The 26,770-nt window shown below is 40.2% G+C and overlaps 1 protein-coding gene across 4 annotated transcripts in view; it reads right to left on the bottom strand.

The window, feature by feature from the left end:
• The window catches only part of GPRIN3 (GPRIN family member 3), a 74,018-nt gene extending 48,254 nt beyond the window's left edge, over positions 1-25,764 (bottom strand). The window contains exons 1-2 of one of the 4 annotated variants that reach the window (XM_049885719.1): positions 24,991-25,764; positions 21,114-21,324 (exon numbers count right to left, since the gene is read on the bottom strand). The gene's annotated coding sequence lies outside the window, so the exon portion shown is untranslated. The remainder of the gene's footprint in view (positions 1-21,113; positions 21,325-24,990) is intronic. The other 3 variants (XM_049885723.1, XM_049885720.1, XM_049885722.1) reach the window with 3 other exon arrangements.
• Between the last annotated feature and the right edge of the window lie 1,006 nt (positions 25,765-26,770).

Raw genomic sequence — 26,770 nt, 5'->3', positions numbered from 1 at the left:
TATGGAACAGAATTAAAATTCACATAAAAAGATTAGACTTACTGGTCTGACAGAGACTGGAGGAAGCCTCAAAACTATGGCCCCTGGACACTCTGCTAACCTAGAACTAAAACCATTCCCGAAGCCCACTTTTCAGACAAAGATCAGAAAGGTCTGTGAAACAAACAACAACACACATGAGGAACTCAGTCAAATATATGAGACCAAATGGACAGCTGTCCAAAAGCAAAGATGAGAAGGCAGGAAGGGGTAGGAACTGGACGAAGGGACACAGCGAACCTGGGATAGAAAGGGGGAGTGTGCTATCACAGTGTGGGAATTGCAACCTATGTCACACAACAATATGTGTATAAACTTTTGGATGAAAAATTAGCTTGAGCTGTAAATTTCACCTAAAGCAAAAGAAAAAAAAAGATTTTTAAAATATATGCGTATACTTTTATTTCATTAAATCACTGACATTTTAGGACTGTATGGGTTTTCTGGATGTTACAGAAGTTAGTCTTCTGTGATTAATACATCTAAACTCTGACCAAATTGGACTGTGTGCTATTCCCTAGCACAGGGATTTGGTAAAGATTTGTTATGGGTTGAATTGTGTTCCTCAGAAAGATACATTTAAGTCCTAATCATTGATATCTGCAAATGTGACCTTGTTTGGAAATAAGGTCTCTGTAGATGTAATTAGTTAAATTAATATGAGGTCATACTGGACCAAGGTGGGTCCTAATGTTTGGTGTCCTTATAAAAAGAGAAGAGACACAAAGAGACGTAGAGAGAAGACAGCCATGGGAAGACAGAGGCAGAGAGAAACTACACATCTATAAGCCAAGAGATGTCGAGGATTGCTAAGAATCACCGGAAGCTAGGAAGAAACAAGGAAAGGTCTTCCCCTAAAGACTTCAGAGACAGCATGACCCTGCTAACACCTTGGTGTCAGACTTCTACCCTATGTGGCAGTTCTACTCTGTCCTATAGGGCTGCCATGAGTCAAAATTGATTCAACAGCAGTGAGTGGTGGTGTGGTGTAGCCTCCAGAACTGTGAGGTAATATATTTCTGTTGTTTTAAGCTACCCAGTTTGTGGAACTTTGTTATGGTAGCCCTAGGAAATGAATTCAGGTTTTGAGAGCTGAGATTTGGAGGCAGAGAAAAGAGCCTCAACAAAGATTCAAGGACAGGAAATACAGGCTTCCTGTGGTCTGTCCTGCCTGGAATGTATTAGGAAAGAGAGCTGGGGTAGAGGTGTAAAGGGGCTCTGTGGTTGGGGTCCTCAGTGCGAAGCATGGCTGTAGGCACCAGTCTATGATGAATAGATGTCAATGCGAGTCTAAGAGTTCTACATTTTATTCCGTAAATTGTTTCAAGGTTCTATGACTCAAAATGAGTAAAAACTTAATGAAGACATTAACTGAGATATGGATCAAAACAGAAGAAAGAAATGTTGGGGGTGTTTAGAAGTATTTTTGAATATTAGGAAAACACAATAAACCCTAAGGTTAAGAATGACTGATAGCCTGATTCCACGATAATCTTGATTTTAACTGACTTCAGCAAATATAGAACATTTGGCCTTAGTTCCAGTGTCAAGTCAGCAAACCCATATCAAATAATGACAGTGAAGGTTTTTTATCAATTTCCTTGAGAGTTCTCATGATGTTTGAAGGGTTAATCATTTTGAACTCGTGGAAAAATGTACCATCAGATGTCAGAGGCATGAGGTTCCTTAAAGATCACAGAATCCTGCCTCTTGCATCGGACGGTTTTTCCCAGAGTAACTACAGATGTCCCTGAGCCTTTTCTGCTTTCTCACTGCATCTCCTTAATTGCAAACATTTTCAAGGTGGCTGATTTGAGGTGAGATGCAGCATGTTATCCTGCAAGAGAGTTTTGTTGCCTTTTTCTTTTTTGCAAAACAAACTGGTTCTTGCATGAATCAAAGTAGAGACATTCAGCTTCTTATGTCAAAACCAAAGAATAATCAACATGATATAAATGGATCTGACAATTTTTCTCTGCTGTCTTGGTCACACATTTATAAGATAATGTGAAAGGGTGTGTATGGACATTCTCTTTAATTTTTTTCTCCTTCACTAAAGATTTACTGGGTCAATTAGGTTTTCACAAAAACATCTCATTGCCACCTATGTACCTTGAAAAAATTCAACCTCATCTTAGATGGGGGAAATTTGTTTTTCCACCCAGACCACCCTCATGAGAGTTAGGAAAAAAAAAAAACTCTTGTCAAGACTGTATGAAGCCCTTCTAAAACTGGAGTTGAACGATGTTTTACCCTTTAAAGGTCAGGAGATGTTATTATGCAGCAAATTTAGTCTACGATTTAGCTTTAAAAAAAAGAGAACATCACACACATACAAATTTCACAAGGTCTGGATATCATTTTTCAAAGTTCCTAAAGTCTGCTGAAAATGAGAATATTTTTCAATAATAATAACAACCATTTTTAAATCTACTATTACAGGATATTGCACTAAGTGTTGTCTGTTATTCTCCACAACAAGCCAGCTAGGAAGGCATTATTTTCTCGATTTTAAAATGAGGAAACTGAACCTTATTCTTCGAGCTCCTGTCATCATTTTTCACCACTGGTTACCTTTGGGAAGGAGCCCTCGTGGTGCGGTGGTTAATCGCTCGGCTGCTAACCGAAAGCTCGGCCATTCAAACCCACTAGCCGCTCTGCGGAAGAAAGATGTGGCAGTCTGCTTCCGTTAAGTAAAGATTACAGCCTTGGAAACACTTCAGAGCAGTTCTGCTCTGTCCTATAGGGTCACTACGAGTCAGAAGAAACTCGGAGGACAACAGGTTGATCACCTTTGAGGCTCTTCTTTTTTGACACTTCTTTCTACTTTCCGATGGGTTCCTTTGTAGCCTTTGTTCAAATGTATTTCTTCCCTGATCCCCTAAATACAAGCTTCACCAGGGATTCTCCTCTTCCATCCTTGTTTTTACTGTCCTTGATAATCTCTTTCACGCTTGCAATATCTAACGGTGCTGGCTCTAATAGCTGTAATTCCAGGTATCACCCTTCTCTCCACATCCTCTGGTCCTCCTCCATTTTATAACTGCATGCCAGAAATCTGATCCGAATATTGTTCAAGGGTCCCAAACTCAATGTACAACACTGGGTTTGACATCAATCTGCCCAAATAAACTTTTCCTCCTGACATCTCTATTTAGATACTCTCCCAGTCAACCAGTCAAATCTTAAAATCCTGGCGTCATTTGAAAGGCTTCTGCTCCCTCACCCTCTACATTCACAGTCACCAATTTCCATCACATCTCTACCAGAAGTATTTGCAACTTTCTTTCCAATAGCCAATATTCAAAGCAATGCCCCCATATATTTATGGTGTTGATGTTAATTGCCATCAAGTTGGCTCAGACTCATGGTGACCTATGTATAACAGACAAAACGCTGCCTGGTTCTGTGCCATGGTCACGATGTTTGATTATCCATAAAATCTAGGAAGCTACCACAGATAATATTTCTTACAATTTTCACAATAACTTCACAGATACAAAACCTGAGGCTTCAGAAACTTACAGGATTTGCTCCACAGTTTAGAAGCAGAGTTAGGATTTGATCCCAGGTCTTCTGATTCCTGTTTTCCAGGTGCGAGATTCCAACAACTGCCTTTACCAAGTCATGCTGAGCTAGTACAGCTGCCTCAGAAATGGCCTGTCTACTTTGCTCCAGTACGGTTTATATAATCACTAATCGTCACTGTCTAATAATCACTGTCAAATGACATCTTTTAAAACACAGATCTGATTCCAACACTCCCAGCTCAAAATCCTTCAGTGGTTCCTATACTGAAAATGTTCAAATTAAGTGCTGCAGTACCTGCTGTGAGGGTACTGAGAGTCCCTATTCAATATGGAGCTTATAACCAAGTATGAGAGCTAAGCCTGAGACTGAAGACCCTCCCGAGCATGTTTCCAACTGTCTTGTAACATTATTCCTTACAGTCCCCTACACTCCAACCAAATGGAACTTCTTGGAGTTTCTCAAACATGCTTGAAGCATTTGCCCGCATTCCTCTGCTTAAGCGAAGGCCCCTGGGAAGTGCTCACTGCCTCTGAAAATATGAAAACCCTAATGAGGGCAGTTCTACTCTGAAACATGTGGAGTCGCCATGAATGGAATAGACTGGATGGCAACCGGTTTGGTTTCACTGGTTTTTCTTTCTTTCATTAATTAGCTCCAAGATATTGACTGCGTACCAATAGTGTATCAGAGACTAGGCTGCATAAGGGGATAAACCAGTGAATAAGACAGAAAAGATCCATTTCTCAAAGAGCTTAGGATCTACTGGAATCTTAAACATTTCAGGAAAAATGCCACACTCTCCATAAAATAAGCCTTTCCTGATATTTTTGGCAGGAAGTGATGAGGTCCTTCTCTCATCAGCCATAGTACTGTGAGGATGCCTCTATTACAGGATTTGCTATAATCTGACTGAACTACAGTTCTTGGGAGCCATGTTTTATCTCTCACACTAGGCTATAAGCTCCACTTGGACAGAAACTCTATGTGGCTCGATATTTAGCCTTCACAGCATGTAGCGCATCACTACTCATATAACGAGACCTCAATAAATAATATTTGAATACATTTTTCTCAGAGCCTGTGGATTCTGAGATTGAGGAGAGAGAGTGGCGTGCCCCATTCGTGCACAGACAGTAAAGGACGCAGCAAATACAAACTACTCCCGCACACACTCACCAGACAGTTAACTTAACATTAGTTTATAACATTATTTTGGGCAACCAAATTGTCAGCGGATAGCCAGCATTCCATCATACTTATCTCCACCCATTTCAAGAGAGTTTTGAGATAGAAACTAACCCAGGATTTCTGGACATCGGAGTGAAAAATCTGTTCAGGCTGCACATTTTTCTCTGTCAATAAACAGGAAACAGGATTAGCAGCTTCTCCATATGGCCTGCTTTTCTGACCCAAGAACCAGGAGGATGCTCTACTGTAGACTTTGCTTCTGAGATGAAATTTCTTAAAAAATAATTTTAAAAATTTACATACAGTTGATACTTTTTGGGTGCAATTCTATGAGATTTTGACAAATGCACTACAATCAAGATACAGAATGGTTCCATCACTCCCCAAATAAGTTCCTTTGTGCTATCTCTTTATATCCAAACTTTCTTTGCCGTTAACCAGTGATTTGTTCCCCATTCCATAGCTTGGCTTTTTCCAGCATGCCATATAACGTATAACATGAAAGTACACAGCTGTTTGAGTCTGGCTTCTTTTATCAGCATGATGTATTTGAGATTCGTAGTCCCTGGGTGGTGCAAATGGTTAATGTGTTTCGCTACTAACACAAAGGCCAGCGTTTCGAGTCCACACAGAGGCATCTCGGAAGAAAGGACTGGCAATCTACTTCTGAAAAAGCAGCCATTGAAAACCCTATGGAGGACAGTTTTACTCTGACACACATGGGATCAACATGAGTTAGAACAGGCTCAGTGCCAACTGGTTTTATTTCAGTTTCATCCATTTTCTATGTCTTATTAGTTCGTTCCTTTTTATTTTATTCTGCTGCATGATTGCACCATTGTTTATGTACATTTGGCAAGTGAATGTTTAAATTTGCAAGAAATAGCCAAACTACATCCATGGTGGCTGTATCATGTTGTATCTCCACTAGTAACATATGAGAATTACAGGTGCTCACATCCTTGCCAAAACTTAGGTTTTTTTTTTTTTTTTTTTAACTCCGTGCTAGCTGTGTAGTGTGAGAGGGTATTTTTTTAAAAGATTCTATTTTTTAGAGAAATTTTAGGTTTATAGAAAAATTATGCATGAAATACAGAGGACTCCATATACCTCCTCTCCCTACCAGAATACTGTTTATTCTATTATCACCACCTTGCATTTGTGTGGTACATTTGTCATAACTGATGAACCAATATTGGTATATTATTATTAACTAAGGTCCATAGTTTACATTAGGGTTCACTCTATGTATTGTAAATCCTGTGGATTTTGACAAATGCATGTCATGTGTCCACCATTATATCACACAGAACTTTATCATACAGATACATTCACCAGGTATATCATACAGAATAGTTTCACTGCCATAAAGATGCCATGTGCTCCACCTATTCATCCCTTTTCCCCTCCTCTCTGAGCCCCTGGCAACCACTCAACTTTTTACCCTCTCAATAGTTTTGCCTTTTCCAGAATGTCATATAGTTGGAATCATAGCTTTTTCAGACTGGTTTCTTTAACTTAGTAATATGCATTTAAGAGTCTCCCATGTCTTTTCAGAGCTTGATAGCTCATTTCTTTTTTATCACTGAATATTTCTCCATTGTGCAGAGATGTCCCAGTGTGTTTAACCCTTCACCCATTGAAGGATATCCTGTTTCCAATTTTTGGCAATTATGAATAAAGCTGTTATAAACATTTGTGTGCATATTTTTATGTAGACATAAGTTTTCAACTCATTTAGGTAAATACCTAGACGCGTAAGCCTATGCAAATGGTGTTTTAAAATTTGTTTTTTAGAACCCTGATGTTTCCACTTCTGCATTAAGCCAACACTCAATACTTCTCTCCCTCCCTTCATTTGTCTTATCTGTATTATCTCTCTACTGGATTACAGTTTCCTTTGTGGGTAAGGAACAAATTTTACTCATCTTTGTACATTTGCTACACTGCCACTCTATCTCAAATGCAGAGATTTGCAACAATAGGCAAATAAGATGTTGCTACTTAAATAAACACTTTCATACATGCTAATCCAACAAACACACACAAGGACACAATTAATGCGTCAAAAGCCTAATACAATATTTTCTAATTTTGTCAGCTGTCGTATGCCATCAACTGTGAATTTTAATAAAACTGTGCATTCTCCCCATTCCACGGATTTTTCTACTTGCCTCTGAATTTTGGGATACTCTTCTAATTGGATTCCTGTGTTCTTGTTTTGGAAAATATGGTTTGAAAAATAAGGTTGGAATGGTGGCATACTTGAATAACAGATTTCTTGTGCTTATGTAAAAGGCAAGCAAGACTGTTGATTCTGGCAAAGGCAAACAATGCCAAAAGTGATTTTTCTTACCAGACCCTAAGTAAGAGATTTTGGATTACTGTTATTTTTTTCTTACAAATTAGGTCACTAACTTGCATTTCAATGTGCTCTTTTGGTGAGAGAGAGAAAATTAGATTACGGGGGAAGCCTCACTGCTTAAATATTATTTATTAAATGAGGTGAGGCAAAAAAGAGAGGTTAGGAGTGTCACTGATAAAGAATAACAGAATCTTGAAAGCTGAATGATCCTCAGATGATCCATAAGCCAACCTCCCACTCATTTCAGGACTCCTGGCTACAGTATTTGGTTGAATACCTCCACTGTTGGTAAGCTCACCACTTCACAAGGCAATGCCACTGCATATGTCCTTAGAAGAAAAATAGCCTCAAAACAAAAAAATTATAAAAAAAAGAAAAAAAAGAAACACGTGAAGGAAGCTTCTTTCCAACATAAGTTTTGTGTTTCTGGAACATTATATTATATGAGCCTTCTGTGGCACCTACGGAAATCTAAAAATGGAGTTCGGAATCTATTGTGGTAGAAAATATGTTCATCACTACGTCTCTCAGCCATGTGCTGATTTAATTTCATTACCTTTTATGTTCCAGGATGATACATATTTTGAAAAGATGAGCTCAGGAGCTTAAATGACTGAAACTTAAAACTTCTTTACAGTTCCCTCCTTCTGAAACTTCAGTTTTTGAATGGAAATAAGCCAACAACTTACAGTTTTCTATACAAGAAAATTTGTAGGTGTCTATAGAAGACAACTTCTTCAGCATAATCTATGAGCTGACTGTATTTGAATACCTCCATAGAAAGGCTTCTTTTAGAACTCAAAAACAAGGGAGTATCTATCCAGCCTTAAACATTTCTCTTTTTATTGTCTAGCTTCTGTGGTGGTTTTGAACTAGGTGTCAACTTAGCTCAGATGGACACCAGTTTCCCAGAATTCCCTTCCCTAGGTAGTTCATGATTGCAGTTGGCTGCAAGAGTAATTTATGTGAGCTTTGGAAGGTAGAAGTGAAGCAGCAGCGTTATTATACTTTGAAGGTTGGTGTGGTACAACATTTTGCTGCTTGCTTATCTCCTGGGTCACCTTGTGGATGTCAGGAAGCAACCAGACTGCAGGTCCTCTAACTCTCATCAGAGCCCTAGGCTTCTGGGTGAGGTGCAAGGACAGTTCTGCAGTGCAGGATACCGTGCTCTTCTCACTTCTTCCAATTCTTTGACTTTAGATGAGGTATGAGTGAAACACAAGTTCCAGTTGGTCTTCATGGATTTCAGTTTGTCTTGCAGGGTCCAGTTTGTCCTTGTTCAGCATCACTTGAGCTTTTCTTCCACATGGCCAGGCCTGCAAACCTATGACAACTTGAGGGTCAACACCAGATGCAAAAGCAACTGTTTTTCATAGATTTCTTTATCAGCGCCCATATGCTCTAACACTTACAACAAATCCATTACTCCATATCACTCACCAGGGTTCTGCTTCCCTAACTGATGTGGCTTCCTTTACATTTTTTTTTTCTATTCATAATATGTACTTAGTTACAAATATTCTTTTGCGCATACCTTTCTGTTTTATTTTGATAATATCAAGTAATAGTAAAGATTTATTAAGCCTAAATAGATCCTTTCATTTTACCTCGTTTTTGAGATGTTGTTGGTTGCCATTGACTTGATACTTGTGTGGTGCAAACAGTTAACATAGTCTGCTGCTAGCCAAAAGGTTGAAGGTTTCAGTCTACTCAGGGGCACCTCTAAAGAAAGGCCTGGAGACCTATTTCTGAAAAATCATCGATTGAAAACCCTGTGGAGCACAGTTCTACTGTCATACACGTGGGGTGGCCAAGAGTCAGAATCAACTCAACAACGACTGATCATTTTTAAGATGGGGTTAAGAATTTGCTCTTCTGCCCAAGATCCCTCAAAACTAATGCGCTGGGGTATTGAGAGTTTTGTCCATGACTAGAGTACAGAGAAAAACTAACAAACTTGATGCAATAATTAGAGTTAAAAACTGACTGAGCTAGCTGTAGCTTCAAAATATGTTTTAATGTAATGTTATTCTTGGGAAGTTTTATCTACTTTTGGCAAAATTTAAACATTAAAATTTTGGAAATTATTTCAAAAAATTTATTTCATCACACTGTATGTGCACTGAAAGTAGATACAGGCTGTCATGAGCACATCGATTTCTTTACTTCAGTCTTTCTCAAGACTTTCTGGCTTGTTAAAGGCAGGAATGCATCTTTTCATCTTTACATCCCTCCCATGCTGGCACTCAGATAAGTCCTTATTAAGCATCAATTGAACTAAGTAAAGAACAAATTTCAGCTTCCTGTTTTTCACAAAAAAGCAAAGTATGAGCAAACAACCAAACCCAACTGCATCCTCTGCTGCTTGTTTCACTATTATATAGAAACTCCGGCAGGAAACCACAGACATATCCTTTTCACCACTAGAGAACAATCTCCTGAATTGTTGCAAGCACAAAACACTATTGACATCACACAGATGCTTGCGACAATGTATACCCACCACATTCACGTGTTTTAAAACATTTAAGTACCACTTCTCAAGGACTAATTCTCAAGGACAAACAGTGACGATAGTTACCTCTTGATCACTTATTTGTTGCTGTTGTTGGGTGCCATCCAGTCAATTTTTGACTCATACATAGAAAAACATTAAAAAAAAAAAAACCCTGACAAATCTTAAAATTCCTGATTTGACTCAGACATGTAAAAATGTCTAACTGACCAAAGATGCATTTTCTCTACCCCCAAATCATGAAAGTACTAATTTTCCGCCTTAACATTCAAAATGACCTAATAATTAAACTTTTCTAGCTATGAAACATAGAAACCTCTTTTGCCCATTCTCACATATAAGCCTATTCAAGATATTCAGTAACACATGTTTTACATTTGTAATACAAGCTCTGATAATTCATTTTATCAATGAAGGGACTTTCCACTGAAGAGCTCTTAGTCTTCCAGGAAGTACAAAGAAAAGATTATGGCAGAAGTCCAGGGCTTTCAAGGGCTTCAACTTCAATGGGGATTACAGACACGTATGCTCATTTAACACAGACGTCAGCGGTATAGAGCATGCCCACATTGCATAGTACCTAAGCTCTCTGTGGGAAGTTTGTTTAATGAGTACATTGGTGATGATAGGGAGGGAGAAATGAGAAGGGTCTAAGTTCTGAAAGGCTGAAGAGACAAAAACTCAGAAAATGGGCCCAAGAATGAAGGAAAAAATGCAAGACTGGGGAAAAAAAGGGGGGTGGGGTGGGGTGGGCACTGGAACAGCTAGAATTCATCTTAGGGATTTCTGGACCAACCCTCTCATTTCTAGAGACAACTTGAGATGATTTTGTGTATGGTATCACTTCACAGATTGTGATATTTGTGGACCACTTTCACGATATTTGCCTCATGTGATTCTTAACTAAACCGTATTTTACTTAATATTTTTCATTAAATTGACTTTGGTGCACCAGCTGAAAATATTGGCTTGGCCCTAAGAAATATCAGAGGCGGGGCAGTGGTGGTTTAGTGGTAGAATTATCCACTTCCATGCTGGAGACCCCGGTTTGATTCCTGGCTAACATACCTCATGAACAGCCACTGCCTGTCTGTTGGTGGAGGCTTGCGTGTTGCTACGATGCTGAGCAGGTCTCAGCACAGCTACCAGACTAAGACAGACTATGAAGAAAGGCCTGGCAATCTATTTCTGAAAATTAGCCAGTGAAAACCCTATGAATCACAATGATCCAATCCACAGCTGATCATGGGGATGGCTCAGGATCAGACAGTGTTTTGTTCCACCGCGAATGAGGTTGGCGTGAGTCAAGGGCTGACCTGATGGCAGCTAACAATGACAAAGAAATATCTGTGAAATCACAGGTGTGATATACTGGCATATATTTTTCATATGAGTTGGAATTTACTTGACAGCAACTGGTTTTTTGTGTGTGTATGTGTGGATTTTTAAAAGTGTGTTAAGATTTATTCTTAATATATTTTTATATTAAAATAAATTCATAACCATTAAAATAAGAACTAAATCTGTATACTATCTAAAATCATCTCATATGTTGCTGATGGAAACCTACCGCCCTATGAAAAGCAGTGCACTCTACTGTGCTACCTCCCGGAACAAAGAGTTGGGATTTTGAAAACATACAAGGTGATAAAAACATCCCAGGTTGATGAAAAAGGTTCAATAGTAAGACTAAAGTTTGTAGCTGTGTTCTGTCAATTTTTTAATTAGAAAAATATCAACTTCTTATTAAAGTTGTTGTTGCTGAGTGCCGTGGAATTGATTCCAACTCTTGGTGACCCCAGGTGACAGAGTAGAACTGCCTCACAGGGTTTTCTAGGCAGTAATCTTTACAGCACACTTCACTGTGCTCACGTGGAACCTCAATATAGACCAAGAGGTAGTCATTCGAACAGAACAAGGGAATACTATGTGGCTTAAGGTCAGGAAAGGTGTGTTTCAGGGTTGTATCCTTTCACCATACTTATTCAATCTGTATGCTGAGCAAATAATCCAAGAAGCTGGCCTGTATGAAAAGGAACGCGAATTCAGGATTGGAAGAAGACTCACGAACAACCTCCAATATACAGACTAATGGGGATCAAAGGCTACAGCCTTTAGTAGGGATTACACCTCAACATAAAGAAAACAAAATCCTCACAACTGGACCAAGAAGCAACATTATGATAAATAGAAAAAATATTGAAGTTGTCAAAGATTTCATTTTACTTGGATCTGCAAATAACGCCCATGGAAACAGCAGTCAAGAAAACAAATGAAGGATTGCATTGGGCAAATCTGCTGCAAAAGACCACTTTAAAGTGGCAAAAAGCACAGATGCCACCTTGAAGACTAAGGTGCACCTGACCCAAGCCGTGGTATTTTCAGTCGCATCATATGTATGTGAAAGCTGGGCAATGAATATGCAAGACCGAAGAATTGATGCCTTTAAATTACGGTGCAGGCGAAGAATATTGAATACACCCTGGACTGCCAAAAGAACAAACAAATCTGTCTTGGAAGAACAGCCAGAATTGCTCCTTAGAAACGAGGATGGCAAGACTTGATCTCGAGTACTTTGGATATGTTATCAGGAGGGGCCAGTCTCTGGAGAAAGACATCATGCTTGGTAGAGTAGACAATCAGTGAAAAAGAGGAAGACACAGTGGCTGCAACAGTGGACTCAAACATAGCAATGATTAATAAGTATGGAGAAGGATGGGGCAGTGTTTCCTTCTGTTGTACATAGGGTCGCTGTGGGTCAGAACCGACTCAGCAGCACCTGACAACAACAAACCTTTACAGAAGAAGATTGCAAGATCTTTTTCCAGCAGAGCGGCTAGGTGGGTTTGAACTGCCAACCTTTTGGTTAGCAGCTGAGTGCTTAACTGTTTGTACCACCAGGTCTCCTAGTGCTTACTCCCAAACCCATCCAGTTACTAAGGAGCTAAAAAAAAAAAAAAAAGGCAGAAGTCATGGTTTTAAAAACAATTAGTGGATTTTACTGACAAAATGAACAGATATGTATATTCATTCTCCTGTTAAGTGCCGTTAGTTTCATTAGAACTATCGTTTTAAGAAAGAACTTTTCTCATATGGGCCTCCTATACATAGATTACTTTTGTTTCCGTCTTCAATTTGTAACTAGGGCGCTTAGCTGTAAACCATAATAAGGAATTGCTCAACTTTCATAAGTAAACGAATGTCTATGATTAAAATATCATGGAAATACTATTTCTATAAATAGCTTCTAAGTCCAAAGTCCATAGGTAGGGCCAAACAAAGACACATGCTTGCTTTTTCTCGTTCTGTGTGTGTGTGTGAGCGCGTGCCTGTGTGTGTGTGTGTGTATACACACGTGACTATGTAAAATGTATTTGGTTTTTCTTTTTAGCAACAAAGAAATGTTGTTTGCTGAACATATGTGTCACCCAGATATTTTGATGAAAAAAAAATATGTTTGCCAATTTTATCACCTATACATTGATTTATAAAGTTTAAGCTAAATGTCTGTCCTTGAACTCACCCTGCTTGTTCCAAAATGACTCATCACTAATTTAGCAGCTTCCACGTTTTGTTTTAAGCAACATAAAACGAAATCCAAGATAGAAGAAATCAGTCCATGAAAACTGAGCCTTCTCCTCATATTTTGACCCAGTATTAATAGTTTCTTCGAAATCATCAACAGAATATTGCAGGGTAGCATAGTATAGGTAGCACACAATTAAAATACTGAACACGTGCTTTGAAGTTGGACGAATTGGAAATTACATTCCATCTTAGTCTATTATTATCTGTGAGACCTTGGGCAAGTTATTTCATCTGTGTTTTCTCATCTCTAAAATGGGGAAAACAATAGCACAAACCACATACATTTGTTTAAATGAAAAATTGGTTCAGCACAATGCCACTGGCAGAAAAGTCTACACTAAGTTTTGAAAAAGCTGAAGTTCATATGCAGATTTGTAGTCTATCCATTAGTGCATCACCCATTTCCTTACATTGGAAAGTAGATGCATAATGATGAATGTAATAGGGCTCTCTTATGCCCTGGAACCAACATGGCAAAAAGCCCCCGGGTGACTGATTTTAGTCTCTTACTCCCTGTGTATCCCATTTTACTCCCTCTCCCCTCATGCATTTGGTTGATCTTCATGCTTCTCCATTTATCATTAGCTGTACAAGGGAGGTGTTCTCCTCCTCGCACTTCTTCTATACCACTGCTTTCTAGGCAAGGAGGCTCCCCACCCAGTAGGGATAAATAAACAAGATGGAATTCCAGAGACAGGAATCACCACTTGAGGTTCCAGGGTGCTAGTCCTAGAAAGGAAGGCCGGAGAAGAGTGATAAGAGCCACGATGACATGGGGTATTCCACAGAGCAGCTATAAAAACAGCTAGATATGTTCAGTTCCCTGAAATGGGTGTATTACCCAATACTGAGCTGATTCAAGATCATTGCCCAAGGGCGGAGGTGCTTCCTAAGAGTCTACGCAATCCTCTAAAACAGTGGCCCTTAATCTGTGTTAAAACACGCTAGTGTATCACAAGCAATTTATAAGTAATGATAAAGGACTAATGATAGAAAATGATTAAAAAAATAATTTAGTGCAGTTTTCTCTAATGTCATTTATACTAATCCTGATGATAAAGTTATTTCTATAATAATGTCACTCTCATTGCACTTGCATTTGGAGATAATTTTTTGAGAAGAAATTAAAAGAGGAGGAATTGCATTGAGGTTCTGGTATACTCATGGGGAAGAAATTTCTTTTTAGTACATGGAATAGACACTGGCAGAATATTATAAGATTTAACTCTTGTATGTGCTCGATGACAATGGTTTCTTTCTTTTTTTTTGGTTTATTTCTTAGTTGGTTTTAGCAGAATAAAGTTCAAAACACATGCACCTATGTTTTTATTTTTAATGACATTAAGTAAGTATAGTGTGGGAATGACTTTCTCTAGCTTTCCAGTTGGCCTGGCTGGGAAGAACCCAGGTGTGGTGAATAGGTGGTGAAGCTGTGAAAAGGAACGGAAATTAAGCTGAATTGCTGGGGCCCACAGGAAGGAAGAAAGAGGTGCAGGGGGTGCTTGCTTGGGACAAAGAGACCCTGGTGCTAGGCTACTAGGGGAATTCCCTGAGATTATATGATGAGAAAGAGTACACCCTAGCTTTGCTGGAACCACATTTGATGATAAATTTATCTATTCCAGTATTTGACAGTTTGGTCTATGTTTTATTCAACTTTGAATTCCTAGCACATAGATAAGGTCTAACCAGGGCCAGATTACCCAGTAAGTAAGGTAAGCACCTGCTTAGGGCATCAGCAAAATAGGGGCACCAGTTCATCTCATTCTGCTAAAATGGCATAGGCCACTTTTGTGTTCAATTGCTAACATTGCTGATATTACAGTTGCATTTAAAAAGAAGTTACATCATGAATAGCAAAGACACACACACACATGTGTATATATATATCCCACATACTCCATCTGAATGTGTGAGTAGACAGAGGAGGGGGCACAACAGATTATCAATGCTTAGGGCCACCACATGCCCTAATTCAGCCCTGGGTCTAACATATATTTGATGTGCTCAATATAGATTTATTAAATGATCCAAGAAATCCACTTTTCTTAAATCAGGGCTTTCTCCCAACCCTGCTTCACAACTATACCTCATTTCCTAAAGAAATTCTTATTTCCGGTTTGAGGGATGCTTTTATTTGATTTGCATAGCCAGTCGTAATTGATATAACCCTAAATCTAGCCCAACTCAGTTATTAACTTTTACCATCTCTCCTGGAGATTTAGACTCACCACCCAAAAGCTACAAACCCCTAAGGGATGATCTTTGAGAAACCCATCATTCCAGTTTTAAACATCAAAATAACCCCCAAAAGAAAGGAGAATAGTGTCTTCATAAAAGAGCACGGAAGTTTCAGACTAACTAAATTTTTATTATTTAAAACCATTAAGCAAAAAATAACTTTATCCCTAAAGAATTTAATGCCTATGATCTCTTATGTATTATCGATACATTTCAGGTGACATCGTTCTCCAAGAAAATGCCACTCTCTACAGAGAAAGCACCCAGGGTCGATGTAGCACCGTGTCCTCTGTTGGCTTCAACTGGTACTATTCTCAGCACTGTCTTCTTGGAGTGAAGCTGCTGGAGCACCAACACTTTTGGATTAATAATTAGATGAGAGGATGTTTTTAGCAGTAAAGTAGGAGGCACGATGTGGGGGTGGAAATGCAGTGAAGTGTGCACGAGGAAGGAAAGTGGCAGCAAAAGTTGAGGAAGAACTAGGGAGCTCAGAGAGCTGTTAAGACCGCTTTTTCTACTCAAGAGCTCTGACTGAGGTTTCCATATTGCTGTCTCAAAAGGGCATTTTCTTTATTTGAAAAACGAATAAATCGACCCTGACACAATCACTGCCTTTTCAGCCATCCTAACAGAGCAGCTCCACACGCTCAAGTGTCCTAACCGTGCAGTGATCTGACAGGCTTCAGAGATGGGCTGAGAGCACCATCAACTGCCACCATTCGATGGCATTTCCCAGCTGTACAGACACAGCCACAAATTGGGATATGAGTTGATAGCACTCCTCACAGTTTATGTCAACTGCCAGGTCTACTAAATAGAATGCACTGTTACTTAAAAGATTAGGATATATTTTGTGCTTTCAGGAGCCCTGGTGGCAAAGTGGTTAAGCACTTAGCTGCTATCTGAAAGGTTGGCGGTTGGAACTTAGCAGCTGCTCTGCAGGAGAAAGATATGGCAGTCTGCTTCCATAAAGATTTACAGCTTTGGAAACCCTATGGGGCAGCTCTACTCAGTCCTATAGGGTTGCTATGAGTCAGAACTGACTCGATGGCAGTGGGTTTGGTTTGGTTTGATTTGTTTTTTTGGGTGTTTTCAGGTGGCTATGCAAATTTGGCATAGCTGCTAAGGCTGCTAACCAAGAGGTCAGCAGTTCGAATCCGCCAGGTGCTCCTGGGAAACTCTACGGGGCAGTTCTACTCTGTTCTATAGGGTCACTATGAGTCGGATTCGAGTCGACGGCAGTGGGTTTGGTATTTGTTTTTTATGCAAATTTGGTGTATACGTAAAGAGTAGTATATGAGATAAAGATGTTGTTAGTTGTCGTTGAGTCAATTCTGACTCATAGCAATCGCATGTGTTGCAGAGTAGAACGACATTCCATACGGTTTTCAAGGCTGTGACCTTTTGGAAGCAGATCACTAGGCCTGTCTTCTGAGGTGCATCTAGGTGGGTTCGACCTGTCAACTTTTCAGCTAGTTGTTGAGCACTTAACTGTTCGCACAACCCAGGGACTCCTTCAGATAAAAAAAAAAGCTACATTAAAAATATATAAAACAATTCAATATATTAGTCATTGATCTATAAGGTAAAGAAAAAATTTAAACTACTGTTAAAACTTAGTATTTTCTGTTTGCCACATGTGGTACAGGAAAACAGCAAGCAAGCAAGCAAGCAAACAAAAAACTCCACTATTCTCTTACTAACAGACCAGGTCAACTCAGTTTATATTCATTAAACTTTCACTGAATCTATGTATTTTGATGATGGAAATTTTCTAGAGTCTTACTATGGCTCAGAGATGGCTGTATTCAGTGTTTCTCTGCTTTGCAGAGAAACATTATTTCATGCGCAGAGCCATAACATTTCAGAGCCCAGACTTCACAAACTCATACATATACAGGTTCTAGGTAACACAGTTAGGTGAAGCTCTTGAGTACAGGTGACATGTATGAAGTCTCAATGTCTGAGAGACACTAGGACATAGTGAGAACTTTAGTAAAATAGAGAGGAAGCATATACCACTATTTAGCTCCAACTTAGAGAATGTGGGTCCAGTGTCCAGTGTTTCATTTTTTACGACAGATCTTCTAATTCTTAAATATTGGCTCAATCAAAAATAAATTCCCTGCAGGCCAAATGAAACATGGTCTCCCTGCTGGGCCCACAGACTGCCAGTTTTAAATTTCTGATCCAGTACACACATCCTCAAACCCGAGGCTGGAAAAAGCTAAGTCAAGTGTACCAGGTCTCTCAAATGCTCATAACGGAGCATTCTTCTGCTCTGAGAATCTACGTGCATAGTTGAGAAATCATCCCCTGTGTGGGAGGAGATTGCACAGGCATTTTCCACCACTTTAATCAGAGCTCTGCCCCTGCCCCTGACAGATTTCTGCTCTCTGACTGCTTTCAGAACTTGTTCAATATGAAAACAAGACCAATCCTCCACACTACTTTCTCGTAATCAGTTTATATTCACTTAATTATTCAGGGGAAAATGTACGTTGATTGTGCTACCTTTGATTAAAATTCTTACAAGCATTAAAATTTCTAGTTGCTTCATTTTTACCTGCATTTTTCATGAAGAAATAATTTATACAAGATTTCCAAGAAAGTATGCTTTGAGAATAATACAAAGCAAGAGATCTAGAGAACAAGTATTAAAAAAAAAAATTGTGGTGTGTATAAAACAAAAGTTAGAAACTGGTCTTAACAATTTCAAAGGGTTTGCTGAGATAATAGAGCTTCAGGCCATGTTTTGGGGGGATTTAGAAATTAATTAAGTGTGAAGAAACAAGCATCCCAAAATGATGTAACAGCAAAGACCAAAGTCCAACAAAGTGGAACCTACAATGAATCAAATGCCTTTTACATTTTTGAACGACATTTCTTTTCTCTTTTTTAAAGTATATTATGAGCACACTTTTGTATCATGCTCATATCAGGGTACAAAGGCAGAAAAAAAAGAAAAAACCTTCCACCTTACATTCAGCAGCTCTTTCGCTGTCCTACACGGACACACTTCAGAATTATAACCTGGAGGCAATGCAAAATTCTGAATCCTGATGCTATCTGGCATATTGCACCTATTAAGGCCAACACGTTGAAACAGGCTATTACATTTTAGAAGAACTGTCAACAAGAACTAGAACAAAAAGATGCCCTGATTACTCAGAAAAATATAGTTAACGTGGACACACGCCTCCTCAAGCGCCGCATTTAACCAAGGTTTTACATTACAAAGAAATAGAACTGTCTCTCTAAAATTATTTTAATTTTAGACAATTTAGAAATCAATATCCCTGAAAAATCAGTTGAGAATCTACCCTTATAGAACATCCTGATTATTCTCCCCAAACCAGGTCTCCAACTTTAAGGGACTATTTGCAACTCGTGCTTAAAAAAGGATTTTCTAGAACTCCTTTTCCTTCAGAAAACTAGCAGATGCAAATGTGATTTTTTAAGGAGCTTCGGAAATCTCTGTCCAGCTGTCCCTTACAGAATAAGGAATAATGCTTAGGTCCCTGGAGACGCCTGTGACTTTGTGGAGTTTTACTCTCCTGCCTCCAGTTCTTTTCAGGGTTCGTTTGGTCCTGCAAGTGTCACATGGATGTGAATGCAGAAGAAGGCACTGTTCCTAGAGATGACCTGGGTGTCTACTCTGTTTAACCCACTGTCAAACCAAACCCACTGCCGTGGAGTCGATTCCGACTCATAGCGACCCTATAGGACAGAGGAGAACTGCCCCATGGAGTTTCCAAGGGGCACCTGGAGGATTTGAACTGTCGACCTCTTGGTTATCAGCCATAGCACTTAACCACTACGCCACCAGGGTTTCCCTACTCTGTTTAAACCCAAAACCAAACCCACTGCCGTTGAGTCAATTCCGACTCGTGGTGACCCTATACTCTGTTTAAATCCAAAAATGAGAATTTTTTAAATTGAGTTTGATGTGTAAAGCCAAGAAACACTTTTACCTCAGATTACACAGCTGATCCCCACAGTTTTCCTGCCACATCAGACCCTTGGGATTGAGGTCACTCCTGTCATTAAGAAGGGCTCGCCGCACTGCCTCTCCATTTCGGAGGATTCTCCTCCCCCTACCCACTCAGGGGACTCTGGGACATTCTCTTCGGGTCATGCCCCTCCTCCCCTCCAGCCAGAGAATTAGTGGTGTGTTGGAGAGAGGAGTTCTGGATTTTAGCCCCAGCTCTAATAGTGACTTAGGGCAAGTTATTTAACTTCTCTGGGACTCATCTGTAACATTTTATTTCCTTATAAATAAAGGGTTGGCCTAAGCAGTGGTGACAAAGCCTGGCTATTGGGATCCTTTTGGAAACTTTATAAAAATACAGATTTCTAAGTTCCCGCTCCAGATTCTGATTCTATAGGCCAGAGCATTTAAACCTCTAGCCAAAAGTTAGTGATATCGCCTGGTAATAACAATTTGGGCCCCAAATTATGCTGCGAACTTCAGACATGAACAGTTAGAAAGCGGTTGCTGTGTTGCCAACTCCAACTTGCCCAGGTAACAGGCTATGAAAAATGTTCTCATCTGCATTCAAGACAGGAAATAATCTGAGTTGTAAAAACATACATTTTTCCCCATGAAATTCAATAAATGTTTTTTCATTTCAAATTCAATGTTAGAATAATGCTTTTATTGTTCAAAATAAATTTAATAATAATACACACATATATTTATAATAAACATTTTTATTATTCCTGACTTGACTCTTAGGCGAAAACGTTAGATTATCACTAAAGACTGATGCAGTGGCGAAAGATGAGAGAGAAGTCCAAGACATCTATATACAAAAAAGGTGAATATTCGTATTTGATTTCACTCCAAATTGACTGCAGATGAGTGTATATTTTAACTAGCACTGTTCTTCTGGTTAAAGGCATAGCTTTATTCAAAAAGCTATGTATATCATAACTTTTTTTTATCCCACAGGAAAGACAGCAAGAGCTGAAAAAGCCCATTAAAAAAACTCTCAGAGACACAGTCTTTTTCTTCTCTGACTTTTTGTTTTCTCAAAATAACTATTAACCCAGTGCCGTCGAGTCGATTCCGACTCAAAAATAGCTATTAGACTACAACAAAATACTCTAATGCTAATTTCGAGAAATGCATACAAATGTATTTAAACACAGGTATCTCCCACTTTTCAAAAGTTCGCTGTACGCCACTTCGCTTTTACGAAAGACTACGAAAGACCTGCATTAGTACCTGTTTTCGCTAACTGAAAGAAATTCGAAGAGGATTTTCGCTTTTACAAAAAGGGTGAAAAGTGGCAATAGTGTTCAACGTTTGTCTTGGAACGCGCACCCACCCTAAGCAGTGAGAGCGGTACCGCCAAGCTCCTTCCCCAGAACTACACTCAGCATCTCAGCATTAAGCCGCCATAGCTTTATTAGTGTTACTTTAGGTTTTATGTGTAATTTGATATGATTTGGTAGGTTATTTTTTGGGTCTGGGAATATTAAAAAATTTTTCCTGTATAAATTAATGGTAATTGCTTCTTTGCTTTATGTCATTTCGGCTTATAAATGGTTTCACAGGAATGCTCTACTTTCGGGTAGCAGGGAAACCTGTAAAATAAGATGATGGTAAATCATAGAAAAGCTGAAAAAAGGAAAACATACCCAACAGCAGAAGGTACTCTCCAAGAAAGGAGGCTTGTTGAAGAGAAGGGTTTGCTGGGTTTATGATAATCACCTCAGCACCCTTGCCTCTGTGTCAATGACTGAGCTGTGTTCTGAGAAATGAAATAATCCTCCGGCATTGTGGTGTATCATGTAATTTCAATAGTTTAACCATCAAATTCAGTTGAAACGGGGCCCAGCCAGTAAATTACTGCAAAAGAAATAAAAAGATGGCAGGAAATGGCTGATTTATAATGTTATGGTCATTCTGGCTAGATTTTCTTAAAGTAGCAGGATCAGGAAAACAAATCTTAGATATAAAACACTCTTGAGTAGTATTTCAGCCTAAACAGAAATTTTGCTGCAATTCTCTCCCCCCAACTTGATATTCCTGTTTTCTTTTCTAAATGAATCTTAACTATAACTCACATTACCCCAACTCTATTCTTTACTTCCTCATTCTATATCACCACTCCTTCCTCACTGCCCACCAGATCCTATCCATTTTTCAGAAATTAGCTCAAGTTCCATCTCCTCCTTGAAGCCTTTCTAGACTAACCCAGTCCCTAAGAATCTCCCTCTCCTCTAATTTTCCTGCCACTTACTTGGTAAGTCATAATATCTTTCCTATCTCAATAAGCTGCCATTGAAATATTGCATATATGCTTGTATATCAGATCAAGATGACTGTGGGGTCTTGCAAACATCTCTTACACTTTTCTGTATCCCTTCAAGCAGGGGCTTTGGGGCTTTTGGGGAAACGATGCACAGTAAGATAAACATTTTACGTCATAACCCAGTATGTACTTGCATGTAAATATATATATATTAAAAGTTCCAAGAACAATACTTATACTTCTAGTCTCTTCTACTTTCTTTTACTTTTTTGGGGGAAAAAAAAATAGCAGACCACCAAAGTGATTTCACAATGAATGGTGACTTGTGGTTTGAAAAGCACAGTTTTAGAAGTGCACTTATTGATCACCATGAGATTATTATAAATATTTTTCTCATTAAAAAAAAATTTTTTTTTAAATGTGGATACTGCCCTTGGGTTCTCTTTAGGCCATGTTCCTGAGTTGGTTGGTTGGTTGGTTATTCAGTTTTTCACACCATCATACCTTTGCCCTTTTGTAGCTATCTGGGATAATTACACCTTGAAATATACGGTATTTTCCATCCTTTTGCTCTAAACACCGTTGTCATAGAAAATAAGATACCCTGCATTACAACAGAACTCATTTCTATAAAACTCAACCTCCACTTTCTCATTCTTTCTTTTATTTTCACAATATGCAAAGTAGGTGATAGACATTCCATGGATGAAGAAATTGAGGAACAGGAAATTATGACCGTCTCAAGGACGCTTCTCCCTTTTAAGTAGCCTATGGTAAATTAACGTACATATGGTTTCTAGATATTTGAGGATAAGAACTTGGGAAATGTGAACAACACAGAGCCTGAGTATGAATGCATTTACCTAATTTACTCAGATTAAAGGGCTTACTGACCAGATGAGTTAGAAGCTCTCCTGGACTTCATTTGTGGATGGATCCTGCTTCCTTCTCCAGCCTCATCTTTCCATCTTTATTTACTCGTACACTGTTTTCTAACCAACAGCTAGAGATACTTGTTCTTCTGGGACCTCTGCATATGGTGGTCCTTGTCCAAGAATGCCTTTCCCTCTCTTCTTTACCAGGTTAATTATCACCCTCAGTTCTCTGGGAAACTCTCCTTATCCCCTCCGCCTCCACAGCCTGGCTTCCATACCACCCTCTGCTCATCCTGTCATAGCACTTAATGGGCTGTTACTGTCAGTCTCCCTCCCAAGTTTTGCCATGTAAGACTGCATCTCATTCACTCTTCTAGCCCACAATCGAGGACCATGTCTACTTCTGGATAAATATATGTTGAATGCATGAATGAACAAGTGGATAAATAAATAAACAAATGAATGCATGAGCAGATACAGTAGCCACTGAAAAAGCTCAAGTATGAGCTGGGACTAGAATTATGTGTCCTGACTCTCTGATGCCAGTATTTTATGATTCTGTGATTCCATGACTGGTATTTTATAGTGCTTGCCAATAGGCTGCAGATTTTTGACTGGAAATTCAAACAGTGAAGCATAGCTGTATCCAAATATATTCTTTCAAGCGTATTTGTGGCATAATCAAGGAAATGTTATAGGGATAAATAAGTGTATTGGGCACGTCTTTTGAAGCAATTAAAAAAAAAATCCCACAAATTTTCAAAGAGCTTGTGAGAACCCACTTCACCTTCCAGTTGAGACCGATCTGATTCCTATAATGCTTCAGTCCTCCCCTTCCCATTGAAGCTGATGCACCTGCTATTTTGTTCTAATCATTGTCATAAAAGCCTAGTTAGTGATTAGGCAAAACCTTACCACTTATTCCACTACATTCCTAAATGTGCCCTAAAAACATAGAAAAGAACACTGAAAGCACATGGCTGTCCATGAGTTCCTCTGCTCTGTTTCCAAAATAAATTTATATGATATGATAGCTAGATTTGAAATGGCAATTACTACTTTTTTTTTTTTTTTTCCTGTTTGTGAGTCAACAGCCTATTCTTCCCACTAAAGGGGAAAAGCTTGAAAAACCTCCAGGATTCTATATCAAAAGAATATTCTCTAATACAAACTCCTGCCTTTTGCATATAGCAACAAAGAAGCTTTTTTTCTTTATGCTGTGACTCATGTATCTTTATCCCCACAGTTGTTACTTAGGGCAGGCCGATGGCGAACACAATGGAAAAGAAAGACTAGTTTATAACTAGAAAATAAGCACATTCAGGAGAAGTACACTCAAAGCATTATCAAAGTAAGATATGCAGCAGCACCAACAAGAGCAAACAAAAGCCCACGCAAGACATGTGTAAATACTTCAGGAACCTAAGCCTTAATCAACTCTTTCCAAATCTTGCTAGTGCTGTAAACACTTCAGTTTCTTCCATTCCTACCATGATCCAGATTTCTTGCAAAAACTAAACCAGAACACTGACCAATGGGTCTTTGACAAATGTGTTGTGAAAAATATTGAGATGGAGCCTGTCCCAGTACTGCTTTAACAGGAGGAAGAAGATACTCTAACAAAGGTGGGTGCTTCTTCCATGACTCCTCAGGGCTCTGTTTCTGCCCTCCCCCTCCAACCTTTGCCTTTTCCCATTTCCTCTCTTGCTTTCTGGACATTCTCATCATTTTAACCTTGAACTGACTCCAACCCAAGCAGAGATTTCTCCCAGTGCCTTTCCAGGCTCTTTAAATCTGTCCATGGGTTTGCTGCCTTACCCACCACCAAAAACTCTCTTCCTAGTGTCTATTAAGTACCCCTCCTTTCCCCACTCTTTCACCGCCCATTGTTGTGCCCATTGTTGCGCCTGAAATTTTCCCTACATCTTTTCCATCTGCCTGGAGAGCATGAAGATTTGCTGTGTGTATTCGCTGGCAAGCCTCTTCAGGGCTTTTCAAAAATCCATTTCTAAAGAACCGTTCATATGTAGTCTCTACCCTGATTTAATGTGGTTCCAAAGTTCACCTCCAGACACTGAAAAGGTCTCTACAGTGATTTCCCCTTATCAGCCTCTGCCCGCCCTTCTTCTGCTCCCTCCTCCCACCTCAAGAGAAACTATACATATGTATATATATGTATGTGTGTATAAATTACACATACATAGACACATACACACATAATATTATGCCTACAGTGTTTTGACCTTAAGGGGGTTAAGCGCAGGAAAATGCCGGTGAAGTCAAACACACACACACACACACCCCTATTTGAATATGCACAAGTGTGCAGACCCAACTGATTAAAAATCCCAGCCCAAAGAACAGCAGGCGAGTTCTTCCATTTACCTTCAAAGCCAGAGTCTAAGGAAGCAATGACCTTGCAGAGAAATTCTTCATCACCTGCGAGGAAGACGGCCCCTCCGGGACTGCAGGATTGGATGGGGACAGGAGCAACAGGCAAAGAATCACAGAGCAAAATGTGGGACTGAATCCATTCCCCCTCAGTACAGAGCACACCAGAGCTCCCGGCCCCTGGGGTTGGACGCCGGGCGGGGATGGCGCGGGGGGCGTCTCCTCCGTGGCCACCGGTCGCCTACCTGCTCTTGCTCAGCTCTCCCCGGCGCGACGGGGCCACTGCCTGCGCTGTGGCGGGTGCTTCCAGTCTCATAGCCCAGCCACGGGCTCTCGGCGCCACACCGATGGCGAGCTGGTGCGTGCCGGAACTGAAATCGCTATGCAAAGCGCAGAGGCTGCGTTTAGGAGCCGGGCGGAGACCACAGGGCTGCCCCCACCGCGGGGCTGCGGTAGCCACCGCCTCCAGGCACAGAGCCAACCTGGAGGTGGGAGTTCACGTGCCCGACCGTTCATCCGTCAGGCCCGAGGTGCGCCCGTCTGTCCACCCGGGGCAGCGCTGCGCTGCATGAGCATCCGAGGAAGGGGCAGCAGTTTTGCAGGCGGCGGCGGTGGCAGCAGCGGCAGCGACAGCGACAGCAGCAGGAGCAGCAGCAGCAGGACGCCGAGCTCCGCCCCCACGAACCCCCTCCCCCGCCTTCCCGGTCCCGGGGGAAAATGTTGCAGCCGCGGTTGCTGCGCGCCAGACTGGGGGAACTGGGCAGGGCTGGCAGGTTGTGGTTCTGCTGCAAGGAGACCAGTGGCAGATGGAAAGTTAAGAAAGGGATTAAGGAAGAGGGCTGGGCCCCACGAACGACTCAGCAGGCATCCTGGCTCTTGCTCCCTCCCACAGGTTACTAGACTCCATGGCTGAGACTAGGCTCCAGCAGACGGTCTATAATAAAACCACGTGCAGCGAAGACCTGAAAGCAAGGAGCCCACCCGACGTTTAATGTGTGTTGTAAAATGTACACCATCCTGCGTTTTTGGAGATGGCACTGCCGGCAGTGTTCCTTCCCACCCCCCTTCGGCTCCCCCATGGGCGTGGACGGCTTTGGCAAACGTCCCTGCTGAGACTCCAGCAAAACTGAATGGATGTGTAGTAAGGTTGCAGATGGTGCAAAATGATAGAATAAAAAGAACTGTTATTAACTGAGTATTATCGGCAGGCACTCTGCAAAATGCCGTATTTGTTGTTACTCTAGTGATTCTTGAAACCACCGGATGAGGTAGGTTTAAGTCCCCACTTCACAGATGAGGAAAGTGAGTTGGTTTAGAGACTTGGCCTAAGGTCACACAGTGGTAACCTATACAACTAGGATTCAAACCAGTCTAAAATATACTCTCTAAAATAGCAAACTGACTGCCTTGGGATCTTGTTAAAATGTGGATTCATGCCAGTATAGTTGATTGATAGCAACTTCCTGGAGGTGAGTTAAGAAGGATTCTGAGATTATGTCTTGGCTCTTGGTCAAAGAATGTTGCAATTTATTACCCATGTTGTGGAGGGGAGGTTGTGACACATGTGTTGGGTGGCCATCCCTGCACTAGGTCACTTCTAAAACAATATGTTCGTTACAGGAGTGCTTACAGTGTAATATTAAGCCTTTCAGATGTTATTTCAGCTCTCCTCTTTGTCGAAAAACCCTTAAAGTTTTACACTTTACATTTCTATAGCATAAAACACTTTACCAAGTGCTTTCATGAATAATTTCATCTGTCTTCATAACAACAC

Source organism: Elephas maximus, chromosome 5 (genome assembly GCF_024166365.1).
Source record: "Elephas maximus indicus isolate mEleMax1 chromosome 5, mEleMax1 primary haplotype, whole genome shotgun sequence".
Classification (NCBI taxonomy): Eukaryota; Metazoa; Chordata; class Mammalia; order Proboscidea; family Elephantidae; genus Elephas; species Elephas maximus.
This window is presented reverse-complemented; position numbering and strand designations above follow the sequence as displayed.